At 37.4% G+C, this 12,870-nt stretch overlaps 1 long non-coding RNA gene and 2 other non-coding genes across 3 annotated transcripts; all 3 read right to left on the reverse strand.

Annotated features, from left to right (window-relative positions):
* Window positions 1-243: 243 nt before the first annotated feature.
* On the reverse strand, window positions 244-7,254 carry LOC132360535 (uncharacterized). Its single transcript, XR_009501123.1, has 4 exons — window positions 7,082-7,254; window positions 3,875-3,952; window positions 2,370-2,434; window positions 244-1,057 (listed from the first exon to the last, which is right to left on the reverse strand). It is a non-coding gene; the product is annotated as an uncharacterized LOC132360535 (long non-coding RNA).
* On the reverse strand, window positions 1,347-1,494 carry LOC132361462 (small nucleolar RNA SNORA79). The gene has a single exon (XR_009501750.1). It is a non-coding gene; the product is annotated as a small nucleolar RNA SNORA79 (small nucleolar RNA).
* LOC132361475 (small nucleolar RNA SNORD126) lies at window positions 3,329-3,405 on the reverse strand. Its single transcript, XR_009501762.1, has one exon. It is a non-coding gene; the product is annotated as a small nucleolar RNA SNORD126 (small nucleolar RNA).
* Window positions 7,255-12,870: the final 5,616 nt, after the last annotated feature.

Raw genomic sequence — 12,870 nt, forward strand, 5'->3', positions numbered from 1 at the left:
CATGTTAAATATACCCTCATGGATGTAAATAAAGAATATAGGGCAAAAAAATCTGTAAAGTATAATTTAGCCAAAACAATTGAGAATATTTCAACATTAAATATAAAGCAAAAAAAAAAAAGACTTTTTAATCATACCTGAGTGGTATGTGCAATTTAAATCAATGAAAAATTTCCAATGAAATGTACATAATAAAAGATTTCCTACTAAATATTAGTAAGCTTTTATATATCTATTCCTCACATACACAGTTTGTTTTGGCAGCCATTCTTCATTGCCTCTTAAAGGATCAAGCATCATAATCAGATATTAAGTAGACTCATTGGTATCCAGATAGTTTATACATCAGAGTCAAAATTTAAGTCCCAGTTATTCCATGTAATTGTCTTGCTGAAATGCCATTAAAATGGTTGTTATTTTCCAGGGATTAAAAAAAACAAAATTCTATGGAAATTTTAATTAACTTAAAATATTTTTTTTATGATGATGAAAGCTTGATGGTATTCACATTGCTTAATTTGTGTCATGCTTTATTTATTTATTTATTTATTTATTTATTTATTTATGGCTGTGTTGGGTCTTCGTTTCTGTGCGAGGGCTTTCTCTAGTTGTGGCAAGCGGGGGCCACTCTTCATCGCGGTGCGCGGGCCTCTCACTATCGCGGCCTCTCTTGTTGAGGAGCACAGGCTCCAGATGCGCAGGCTCAGTAATTGTGGCTCATGGGCTTAGTTACTCCGCGGCATGTGGGATCTTCCCAGACCAGAGCTCGAACCCATGTCCCCTGCATTGGCAGGCAGATTCTCAACCACTGCGCCACCAGGGAAGCCCAACTTCAAATATTTTTTGAGTATCTATTCTGGGCCAGGCATTACAGATAAGCAAGTTATCCTGCTTTCAAGGAGTTTACAATCTAGCAAACAATCAAAGAATAATAGAAGAAAATATTTTACTCATTTTTTTTGCTGCCTCTTGCATTTTTGAAAGTTGATTCTATAAACCATTTCTGGTAAGAAAAGTCAGTGTCCGTCTTTAATTTGAAGAATCATCTACCTTCATGCTGCGAAGAAAAAGATATTTTTAATACTTCCCTGAAATGTGTGAATAACTACTCAATAGAAAACTGAGTAAACCATTTAAAATTTATACATGAATGACTTCAGAGTATAATGTTACAATAACTCCCAGAATTATTAGAGCTCTTTCTTTCATAGCCCTAGATCAGTGCTATTCAAAAGCAATTGCAATCAAAAGGTTCTCTATACATTAGATCCTCATGTTTTAAAATTAGTGGGGTTTTTTTTAATCACAGGTATATTTTCTTAACCTAGAATCACCACCTGCTTTGCAATTGTTTGACTCCGCAAAAATCAGATGGCACTAACGGACAGCCAACCCATCCTCATGGTGCCCTGAGTGAAGACAAGTCAGCTTAGATATATGACAGACTAAAATCCCACTACTGAAGGCTCCAAGCAGTGAGAGGAACAGCCGTCAAATATTATCGCTAATCATTTTAATAAACATTTTAATAAATGTTTTAAGAAACATCACTACAATCACTACATCTAACTTTTTAAAAAGTCAGTCAAGAACTAGAACCATTAAGTATCAACTGGACCAGCTAGATAGACAAAAAGAGGAATTAGGTGATAAAGAAATTAGTGCCCAAAACAAGATTAATTAAGAAAATGTTATTGGAACAGTTATATAGGGATATACACTATAGACCTTATTACCATACTTTGCCTAATTCTGGAACTAAATTAGGCTTTGTGTGCTAGGGGTAAAGATGATGAGGGATAGACCAACTGGCAGAAAGATGCACATAAGCAATAAAAACAAAGAATTTCTGATAACCTCTTAGGCAGATGTCAGAAATTGCCAGGTAGTACAGTCTAAGATAAATATAAACATGGACTCTGATGATAAAATAGCTAACATCTATTGAGCATTTACCACATGTTAACAATTTTCTAAGCCCCACACATTTATTATCTAATTTAATCTTCCAAATTAAGTATTATTCCTTTGAGTCAGGTACTATAATTATCACCTTCTAAGATAGAAAGACCCTAAGACTCTGAGATGTTAAGAAACTTGCCAAGGTTACACAGCTGCTTAAGTGATACAGAATGGGTTTGAACACAGTCTGACTCCAGAAGCCATGTATAACTACTTTGCTAAGCTACCTCTCAACATGTTTAGTTGACTTTTTAAAAATTGAAATTTGTAGCACCTTAGCAGCTAGCCATGAAGTCATTAAGCTGAGTTCTCACAGATTCATATGTATATCAAATTTCTCAATTTCAACATAAGCCTTACCATAAAACAAAAATACTATTATTATCTATTGTATATCCAGGACTTACAGCTCCCAAGAGTTCCAGGCTGGGAAAGAAGTGAGACTCCAATCTAGTCTCCCGAAGTTTCATTTCTGCAAAAGACACAGCCAAAAGCTAAAAAATTATTTCAAGTGCTGATGTTACTTTGAATTATTTGTATTTCCTATATTTCACCCTCATATGTAACCCCATTCTGTGCTGAAACTTGCAGGTACAAGAATATGAGCCTGTCCCACCTGGGTTGCTTTAAATAACTTTAAATTATACATGAATATCATAAAGTCAGAAAATACTGGTTAACAAGATCACCCATACAACCCAATTCTAAAGACAATAATCCCTTGTATTTGAGTATATCCTTTCAAATGACTTCTCAAGTAAACATAAGCATATAAAAATGTTTAAGCAGAAAAAGGATTATACATATTGCTCTGTAACTTGTTTTTAAATTAATGTATCATGAATACTCTTCCATTTCAAGAAAGACAAACCAGTATCATAACTTTTAGTGATTGTATAGTATTGCATTTTATTATCTTGATTTAAAAATTGATTTAACCCATTGTTGCTTTGGTTGTGGTCATCCATGTACAATGCTTGGTGTCAGTCTATTTATCTCTTGTAAAAATAAAATACAGTGTGTGTGTGTGAAAAAAAAAAAAATTGATTTAACCAACTCTGGGGTTCTCTTAATCTTATATATAGACTAACAAAATAGTGATTAGTTTAATACTGTCAAGTTAAGTAGTTAATAGAATTATACCAGTTATCAGTGTTTTTTCTGTACTGTTTGAATTATTAGATTAAGGATTCTAGACCCAAGTTCTGTCTATCTCAAAGAGATATCACAAAAGATCAAAGCACAACAAAATGTTGTAGTAGCAAATTCATAATTCAAAGATTTAAGAATTACCTAACATCACAGGCTAGATTCCAGTAAAAATTTCAAGATGCAGAATTCAATTCCAGGTGTTTACCCTAGGTTTAGTCTGCTCAGAGCATGTGTTTAATCAGGGCGATCAGCTGAAACATGAACTTAACATGCGTTTCACCATGGCAAACTGCAAATGACTGACTGGTAAAGGACAAACCACCACCAGCTCCTCATCCCTAAACCAGGGAAACTCTATTAAGGTTAGAACTAAGGCCCCTTCAACTACCATTAATTTCAGCCACTAAGAAAATTGAGCCCCCGGGAACTTCCCTGGTGGTCCAGTGGTTAAGAATCTGCCTTCCAATGCAGGGGATGCAGGTTCTAATCCCGGGTGGGGGACCTAAGATCCCACATGCTGCGGGGCAACTAAGCCCGTGTGCAGTAACTACAGAGCCCACGTACTCTGGAACCCGTGCACCACAACTAGAGGCAAGTCGCGCACCACAGAGAAAGATCCCACATGCCACAACTAAGACCCGATGCAGCCCAAAAAATAAATAAATATTAAAAAAAAAAGAAAGAAAAGTGAGCCCCCCCAAATTGCTAGGTGATTAGAAATTCAAATGAGGTGAAAATGAAGGTTTTCTTTTATACTTACCTGTGGTATCAAATGAATCCAGCTTGTATCTAGGAATCAAGTTGAGCTATAGGATTTATCAACTATCTGGCATCATCTCTGGAAAATAAAAAATTAATAAATTTTAAAATATGCAGGGGCTTCCCTGGTTAAGAAAGTGGCATAGTGGTTAAGAATCTGCCTGCCAATGCAGGGGACACAGGTTTGAGCCCTGGTCCAGGAAGATGCCACATGCCACGGAGCAACTAAGCCTGTGAGCCACAACTACTGAGCCCACGTGCCGCAACTACTGAAGCCTGCGTGCCTAGAGCCCATGCTCCGCAACAAGAGAAGCCACTGCAATGAGAAGCCTGTGCACCTCAATGAAGAGTAGCCCCCACTCGCCGTAACTAGAGAAAGCCTGTGCACAGCAACAAAGACCCAACGCAGCCAAAAATAAATAAATTAAATAAATAAATCTTTAAAAAAAATATGCAAATGCTCTGACTATAAGACTTGAATGCACACCAGCCTACTCCACACCAAGTCACACCCATATAACCTCAAGGAAAATTAACCTCAAAGAAAACTGTTCATTCTTTATTTGAATCTCCATTCAGCAGTATAAATTGACCCATCTACTTGGAGGATGTCATCAAATGCCCAAACTCAGTATCAGACTAGGGCAGGACTTCTGTACAAGCTCCGCTATTTGTATAAATTTAAAAGTTTGGGTAAAACTGTACGATAAATCTAACCAACCTCTGAAAGGTTATAAAAGTCAACAGTCTAACAAAAGAATAGGTATGCAAAAAGAAGGAGCCGTGTGCTGGCTGCAGACAGAGCTTGGCAGCCATGGGATAAATGGCATGCGTTACTGCCAGTCTCTCCAAGTTCACAGGGTATGTGATCGCAGAAAACACTCGTAACCACCACAGGATAACCACAGTCATTAAATTCACAAAATCCTTTAAAAAAAAAAAAAAGGAAGGCGCTAAGAACTCCTAAGAGTCAAATAAATGAGAAGTCAACGTAAAATAGCTTTTTTTTCAAAGCATGTTTCAATTTCATTTGAGCCAGTGTCAATTATATTTAACCTCTACTTCTGTTAAGGTTTTATCACAATAAACTTAAGAAAACCTTCCCTTGACATAGCAAATTTGAATGAGCATTCTTTGGAGCACAAATCGGCCACAAGATGGCACTGTAAGAAAGAGGCTTTAATATGTTCTTCCAGAGCTTGAGTGTAATCTGAACTTTTAGGTGAAACAGACTGGACACAAAGCTCATCACCTAAAATGATGAGTGAAACAGACTAGACACAAAGCTCATCACCGTAAGCAACCTTCATACTATTCCCTACTCTTCACCTAATTACTAACTAGAAAATTCTATTACATTTAATGATCATTTAAAATTATTAACTACACGTTACAGTTATATTTTTATCATGTTCCTTTTCATGCAGCAATGGGGAAATTTAAAACTCCGCAATCTCAAATACAATCTAGCTAGAAAGACAACACTCATGAAAATTAATGTCTATGGTAAGTACAAAATAAGTGGGAGAGGGAACCAAGTAATGTTAAGAAGAATCATTGGTCAAGGAAGGCTTCATGAAAAAAAAAGGTAGGTCTTGAATGAGCCTCAAAATTGCACTTAGAATAATATTTATTATATATATGAGAGTTGCTAAGAGAGTAATCTCAAAAGTTCTCAACACAAGAAGAAAAAATGTGTAACTAGGTGTGGTGATGGATCTTAACTAGAATTATTGTGGTAATCATTTTATAGTATATACAAATACTGAATTATTATGTTGAACACCTGAAACTAATATAATGTAATACATCAATTATATCTCAATAAAAGAAAAATTGCACTCTCCAATAGGTTAACACCACATACAGCCTAAATTTAAATTAAACTAAAAATTAAATTCTTCAGTCACATTTTGATTGCTCAATAGCCTCATGTGGCTGATTGCTACCAAACTGGATAGTACACATATAGAATATTTCCATCATCACAGAAAGTTGTGTTGGACAGCAGTGCCTTAAAGGGTGGGTAAGACTAAAATAAGCTGACAGAAAGGAAGTAGTAGCTATCGTTCTTAAATATTCCTACAATCTGTCAAGAACTACTGAAACCATTTCAAACTTTACAACAAAAGTTTTTCTCATATTTACAAGGAAATTTGAGGCTCAGCGAAGTTAAATAAATTTCAAAAGTCCATCTAGCTATTAAGAGCTAGGATTTAAACCCAATTCTGTCACAACTCCATATTTTCACTTCACAATGCCACTTCCTACGTGAAATAAGAAGCAGAGCTACAAAAGATGGTTTGCTTTAGAACGTATTAAGAATGGCATACTGTCTCAATAGGTCAGAGAGAAAATGAGGTGTTTTAAGTAACTCAGAGATATAATCAAAGTGTTATTTTACTCCTTCTTGTCCTATACTTGAATGGTGCTTTAATTATTCAAAATGTATTGGAGATCAGCAGCATGAGAAATTAACTAAGGGAACATAGGAAGCAAAACTTATTGCGAGATTTCACCATTTCTTACTGTGAGAGTTTCAACATTGTCTAACCTCAAAAGTCCATGTCCAAGTACTTCTTACACAAAAATAATTATAGATTTAAAAGTGTAACTTCTCTATTTGTCTCATCTCACAAACAAAACCCAGATTGCAAAGGGCCTGGTCTTTGTGTCCTTGGCACATAGCACAAAGCCTAGCACATAAATCCTGATGATATATGATGCCTTTCCCAATGTGTGATGCTCCCTGCAGGATTCTAGTCACGCTTCAGCAAGTGTTATTCTACCACCTGAAGGCCATTGTATATTTACTGAGTTGTTTAGGGAGCTAAAGTAAACATTCTGTAAATACCCCATTAACAATCAATGACCTGCTCATTTTGTTTCCTGTGGCAATAAGTTCTTCAAAGGACTGGTGCTCATGGGCAAAAGGTACATTTTACATGTGAACAGATGCTTCATGAGGCCTGATACCAACCACAAATTGCTAATACTGAATCAGCTGATGCTTCTATTTTAAGGTTATGTTATCACTCAATTTTACTCAGTTCCATTCCAATTTACTCAGTGCCTACTGTGTATCTCACACTATGGGATACAACGGTAACTCGATGAACCTATCTTTTTTAGATAGAAAAGGCACATACACATGTGAAACAGAGAACACTTTAAGGCATCATATCTTGGTCAAAGTTCAAGTACTTACGTTTATGATCCCATCAGCGCTTAACCATTCCTACTGAGGATGTCCAAATCCAACCCCCCCTGATTTTTAGGGGTCTACAGCAGATGTTGCAGAGGCTTTCACACTGCTGCTTCTGGGCTGGCACACACGGTGCTGAAGACCTAGGCCTTCCTTCCTCAGTGGATTCCATCTTCAACCTGAAGCAGAAGGAAAACAACACAAAACTTTGTATAGGAAGTAAAAGCTAAATTGGTTGCTTGCCACCGTCCTCTTCTAGAGACAGCTCTGTAAGGCTGTACTATCAGAACAGACACCCACATTTTATTTCCCATTCACTGTCAGTTATTTTAGCCAAGAATACCGATTGTTTTAACCTCTCAGTGCAGGAGGAATCCACTCAGGGCACATATGAAATGAAAGTGGTGAGATCAGAAACACCGACTGATCATACAGCTCACCCCAAGAGACCACCATTTCACCCAATCCCAGTCCCACTGCTGGTGGAGCAAAATAAAAATGAAATAAAAATATAGTACCTGAGGGCTTTGGGTCAAAACAGCAATAAGGAATGATTTAAAATCAATATGAAAAGGCAATAAAACCTACTCTGTTCACTTCATATTTTATCTATTTCATAATACTTTGCCTATCTTAGAATTTATAAAGCACTGTCCATATATGTCCACATAGTACCTCATTTTGCAAGTACTACATCATCTCCATTTTATAGGTATACAAGCAAGGTTTATATAAATGGCAGGCAACTTAGCTTAGTGTTTAAGATAAGGGATTTTGAAGTTGGACAGAAGTGGATTTGAGTCCTAGCTCCCCCATATATTTGCTGTGACCTGGGGCAAGTTACGCAACTTCTCTAAGTCTCAGATTCCCTTTCCATAAAATAAGGACAAATACCACCTACCTCTTAGAACTGTTGTGAAGATTAAATGACATAAAATAAATATAAAATACTTTGCACAGTAGCTGGCATGTAGTTAAATATTTAGTATGCTGTTTCTATTAAGTGTCCAAGATCAACCAGCTAATAAGAATGCAAATATTCTGCCTAAAATTTCACACTTTCACAATAATCTTGAAGCCAGGAAAGTCACTCATGTACTCGTAAATGCCCTTCCAAATCCAAGATTCGTGTCTTTTAAGGAAAAAAAAAAGTTTGCTTTCCCCTTCCTCTCATTCTTTACTTAGCAATGAAGACTCCAATGTATTCTAAATAAAATTACTCCATAACAACAAAAGCATACTTCCATTGAAAACTAATTTTTCTCCCAATCAGCAAAACCTCCTAACTGGAAAACTAGATGTTTCACAAGACATGATCTGGGCCTTTTAAGACTTTTAAAATAGCCTTGGAGGAATTCACAAAGGCTTCCTCTTTTATTTTGCATATTTACAGCCCCCAAAACATTTCCGTTTTTCCTAACTTAATGCTAAAATATGAGTTTACTCACTCAACACCATAATTTCAGAAAGATATCCAGCCCGTATTTTGCCAAGTAAACATGGCAAGCATGCTCCTTCTGCCCTTGCGAATATGAAGACCATGTGGCTTCTCTGATTCACACTGTCATTCCTTCTCAACATTAAATATGTGTTCACAACAAAATAAACCATCCCTTACTTAAACTGAAATGGGCAAGGATATATTCACACAAAGGCCATCAGCATGGTTTTGGTTTTGATAGAAAATACTTTATTGTTCAATCAAGATATTTAGGGTGTTGGTTTCTAGTCATCACTATGTGCACAAAATAAGAGGAAGTACTGCATATTTAGAGTCCTTATAAACAAGAATATATCAAAACCCAACTGAAATGTCATATGTTGACAAATGACTTATGTACAAGGTTTTTCATTTTGAAGGGAATAGCAAGATTGTAAACCACCTAAATGTACACCAACAAAGGTTAAATAAACTATGGTATGTACATACATAGATTTCTATGTAACCATGTTAAAGAATGTGGATCTTCTATATTTTCTCACTTGGAAATCCTAAGTGGGAAAAGTAAGATACATGGTAGAGCATATATAGAAGAGGGGTAAGTACATATATTTGCTTATATACACATAAAATATCTCAGGAAGGATACACAAGAAATTATTAACACTTACTGAGGAGGGGAATCAGGCTTAGGAGACTTCATTATGTACAATATGATCCCTTTTGAATTTTGAACAATGTGAATGTATTACCTATTCAAATAACATAAATTTAACAATAAAGCTTGAGAATTATAAGGATTATGGGGGATCTACGCCTGGCTATTACCACATTCCATGCACTAGTTTATGTCTCTCTCACACCTTCTACCTGTAAGGATAACACATACATTATATTCAGACTAATGTATGTCACTCAAAGTCACTAGGCAAACTTTTTATGAGAAAAATAATATCCACAATAAATTTATTGCCTACTTCTAGAAGGTATGTCACATGGACTAGTGTTTGGACTTTGTATACTTTGATCTTCAAAAGCTAAGCCTGGGACTTCCCTGGTGGTGCAGTGGTTAAGAACCCGCCTGCCAATGCAAGTGATATGGGTTCGAGCTCTGGTCCAGGAAGGTCCCGCATGCCGCGGAGCAAGTAAGCCCGCGCGCCACAACTACTGAGCCTGTGCTCTAGAGCCTGCAAGCCACAACTACTGAGCCTGCGTGCCACAACTACTGAAGCCCGCACGCCTAGAGCCCGTGCCGCAACAAGAGAAGCCACCGCAATGAGAAGCCCCCGCGCCGCAACGAAGAGGAGCCCTTGCTCACCACAACTACAGAAAGACCATGCACAGCAACGAAGATCCAACACAGTCAAAAATTAATTAATTAATTAATTTTTTTTTTTTTTAAAAAGCTAAGTTCAATGACTCACCCAAGATCACTGGAGGAGTAAATTGTGGTGCTGGAATTTGATTTAGGCTTGCACTACGCTAAGGCCCCTCATCTTTTTCAGTATATCCTAAGCTTTTTAGGGCACAGTGCCGACATTAAAATTGGGAGCTCCTTTTAGAGCTCATTAAAATCATCTGACTTCAGAGTTTACAGTCTAGTCCCACTAAGAAAGCCAAACTGCTCTGAGCAAAGACCAGGGCAAAGACAACATCCACTGCAGCTCCCACAAACCCAGTAAGAACCTGGACCCTGCAGATACAGGAGAATTAAAACTGACTAGTCTGAACTCCTCCTCCCAAGATCTACCCTCTCACTAAGGGAGACAGAAGTCAAAACAGCATTGAGACAATAACAGTACATTTTCCTCCAAGCAAAATGAATCCAGGCATTTTGCAGAAACACTATGTACATGAAGCAGAATCTACTGTTCCTAGGTCACCCTGTCTCGGAGAAGGAAGGCAGATCCAGTCCAGCAGAGGCCCACGTGGAAACAAGCCAGGCAGATCATTTCACTTCCTTCCTCCAATCTCCACGCAGCCAAAATTAATCACCTTGTAGCTCACCCACACTCCAAGGCTGGCTTGAAATAAAGGCCTGCCACCAGGATACAATGGCTCAAATTGAAGAGAAATTCAAAACAATTAGGAAGCAAAATTAAGTGCACACTCACCTGCCCACCACCAAAAGGAAAGAGAGAAGGTGGAGAGACAGGAAGTAGCTTTGAGAAGTGGCCTCAGAGCCTGATTGGCTAATGATGATTCCCTCCTCCTTTACCTTAAAAGGTGCTGAAATGATGCACCGCCCCCTCTTCACCTACTTGTCTCTTTAAGGACCAATGATGCTACTTGCACTGTTTTTAGATTAAACTTTTTAAATCAAGTTTCCTTTTAATATACTTCGCACAAGCAAACATGGGCTAATTCGAGCTATTTACACACATTCTTGTTTAGTTGGACCTACTGCAAAGAATTTTCATTCCTTTGGGATACTTTCGTATCCTTTGTGACCTTAACATGGTTAATTTATGCAAGGTGACAGGTTTCATTATAAACAGTCTAGATCTACTCAAGTTAGAACTTATCATCAGGGTAATATTCAAGTTAACAGGCTTAGCAGGAAAGATACTGGAAGAAGACATCCACCTGCAATCCAGGAGAAAGGATTTATAAGAAAGCCACACTGGGGTTTCCCTGCTGGCGCAGTGGTTGAGAATCCGCCTGCCAATGCAGAGGACACGGGTGAAGATCCTAAATGCCGGGGAGCAACAAAGCCCGTGCACCACTACTGAGCTCTGCACTCTAGAGCCCGCGAGCCACAACTACTGAAGCCCACGCGCCTAGAGGCCATGCTCCGCAACAAGAGAAAGCACCGCCCGCGCACCACAATGGAGGGTACCCCCCACTCGCCACAACTAGAGAAAAGCCCGCGCGCAGCAACGAAGACCCAACGCAGCCAATAATTAATTAATTAATTAATTTTAAGAAAGAAAGAAACCCACACTGCCGACACCTTTATCTTGGACTTACAGCCTTCAGAATTTTGAGAAAATAAATTTTTGCTGCTTGAGCAACCCAGTCTGTACTTCTTAGTTATGGCAGCCCTAGCAAACCAATACACCGTGTGACCTTGAATAAATTACTTACATTTTTCTAAAGTTCAATTTCCTCAACTGTAAAATGGAGATAGTAACAATACCTACCCTGTAGGGTTGTTGTGAGAATTAAATAATATATGTAAAGCTCATAGCATAGTAAGCACTAAATAAATTCTAGCTATTATCATTATAAAGATTAAATGAGGTTATGCATGTAGAGAGCACTTAGCTCAATGTCTAGTACACAAAGAAAGCTCTACTCAGTATTAACTATTTTTAATAAACTTTGATTTTTATTGTCTTCCTATTTCCAAATCCAGTCTAGCTTGTTTGTGCCATAATTAAGTCAGATGCAACAGGCTTTGACATATCTTGGAAACAGATTAACCAATCCCATCCAATCCAACAAACATTTGTTGAACACTTACATTTTGTTAGATTTATTCCTAAGTACTTGATATGCTTTTATGTTATTATAAGTGGTATCTTTCCTAAAAATTCTGTTTCTCCTTGTTTGAAGCTCTTTCATAAAGATAAAATTTACTCTTACATGTTACTTTCTAGCAGCCTTGCTAAGCTTCCTTATTGAGTTAAAAAATGTATCCCCCAGTTTCTTCTGGATTTTTTATCCATAATCAAACCACATGCAAATAATGAGAAAAATTTATTTTCTTCTTTCTAAACTTTACATGTTTTGGTGACCAAAGTTTTTCAATTTTAATATAATCAAATTTATCAATATTTTCTCATACTCAATGACGTTTGTGTCTTTAGAAGCCCGTCCCTTCCCTCAAGGTCTAAAAGATATTTATGTGTATTTTCTTTAAATTTTACTGAGGTATAGCTGATTTACAATGTTGTGTTAATTTCTGCTGTACAGCAAAGTGACTCAGTTATAGATACATATTTTTTCATGTTCTTTTCCATTATGGTTTATCACAGCATATTGAATATAATGTTCCCTGTGCTATATACCATAGGACCTTGTTGTTTATCCGTCCTATATGTATTAGTTTGCATCTGCTAATGGCAAACTCCCAATCCTTCCCTCCCCCACCTCTCTTCCCCTTGGCAACCACAAGTCTGTTCTCTATGTCTTTTACGTGTATTTTCTACCTAAGAGTTTTCAAGTTTTATTTTTGAATGTCAGTCCTTAATCCATCTGTAGTTCTCACACACACACACACACACACACACACACACACACATCCGTATTAGAACAAATCACAATTCTAGCCTTGACCTGGAAAGCCTGGCTTGCTGTGGGCCCTGGCGGCCTCTCCAGCTCGTCTCACACCACACTTCCCGCTTTC

The sequence above is a fragment of the Balaenoptera ricei genome, chromosome 2 (assembly GCF_028023285.1).
Source record: "Balaenoptera ricei isolate mBalRic1 chromosome 2, mBalRic1.hap2, whole genome shotgun sequence".
Classification (NCBI taxonomy): domain Eukaryota; kingdom Metazoa; phylum Chordata; class Mammalia; order Artiodactyla; family Balaenopteridae; genus Balaenoptera; species Balaenoptera ricei.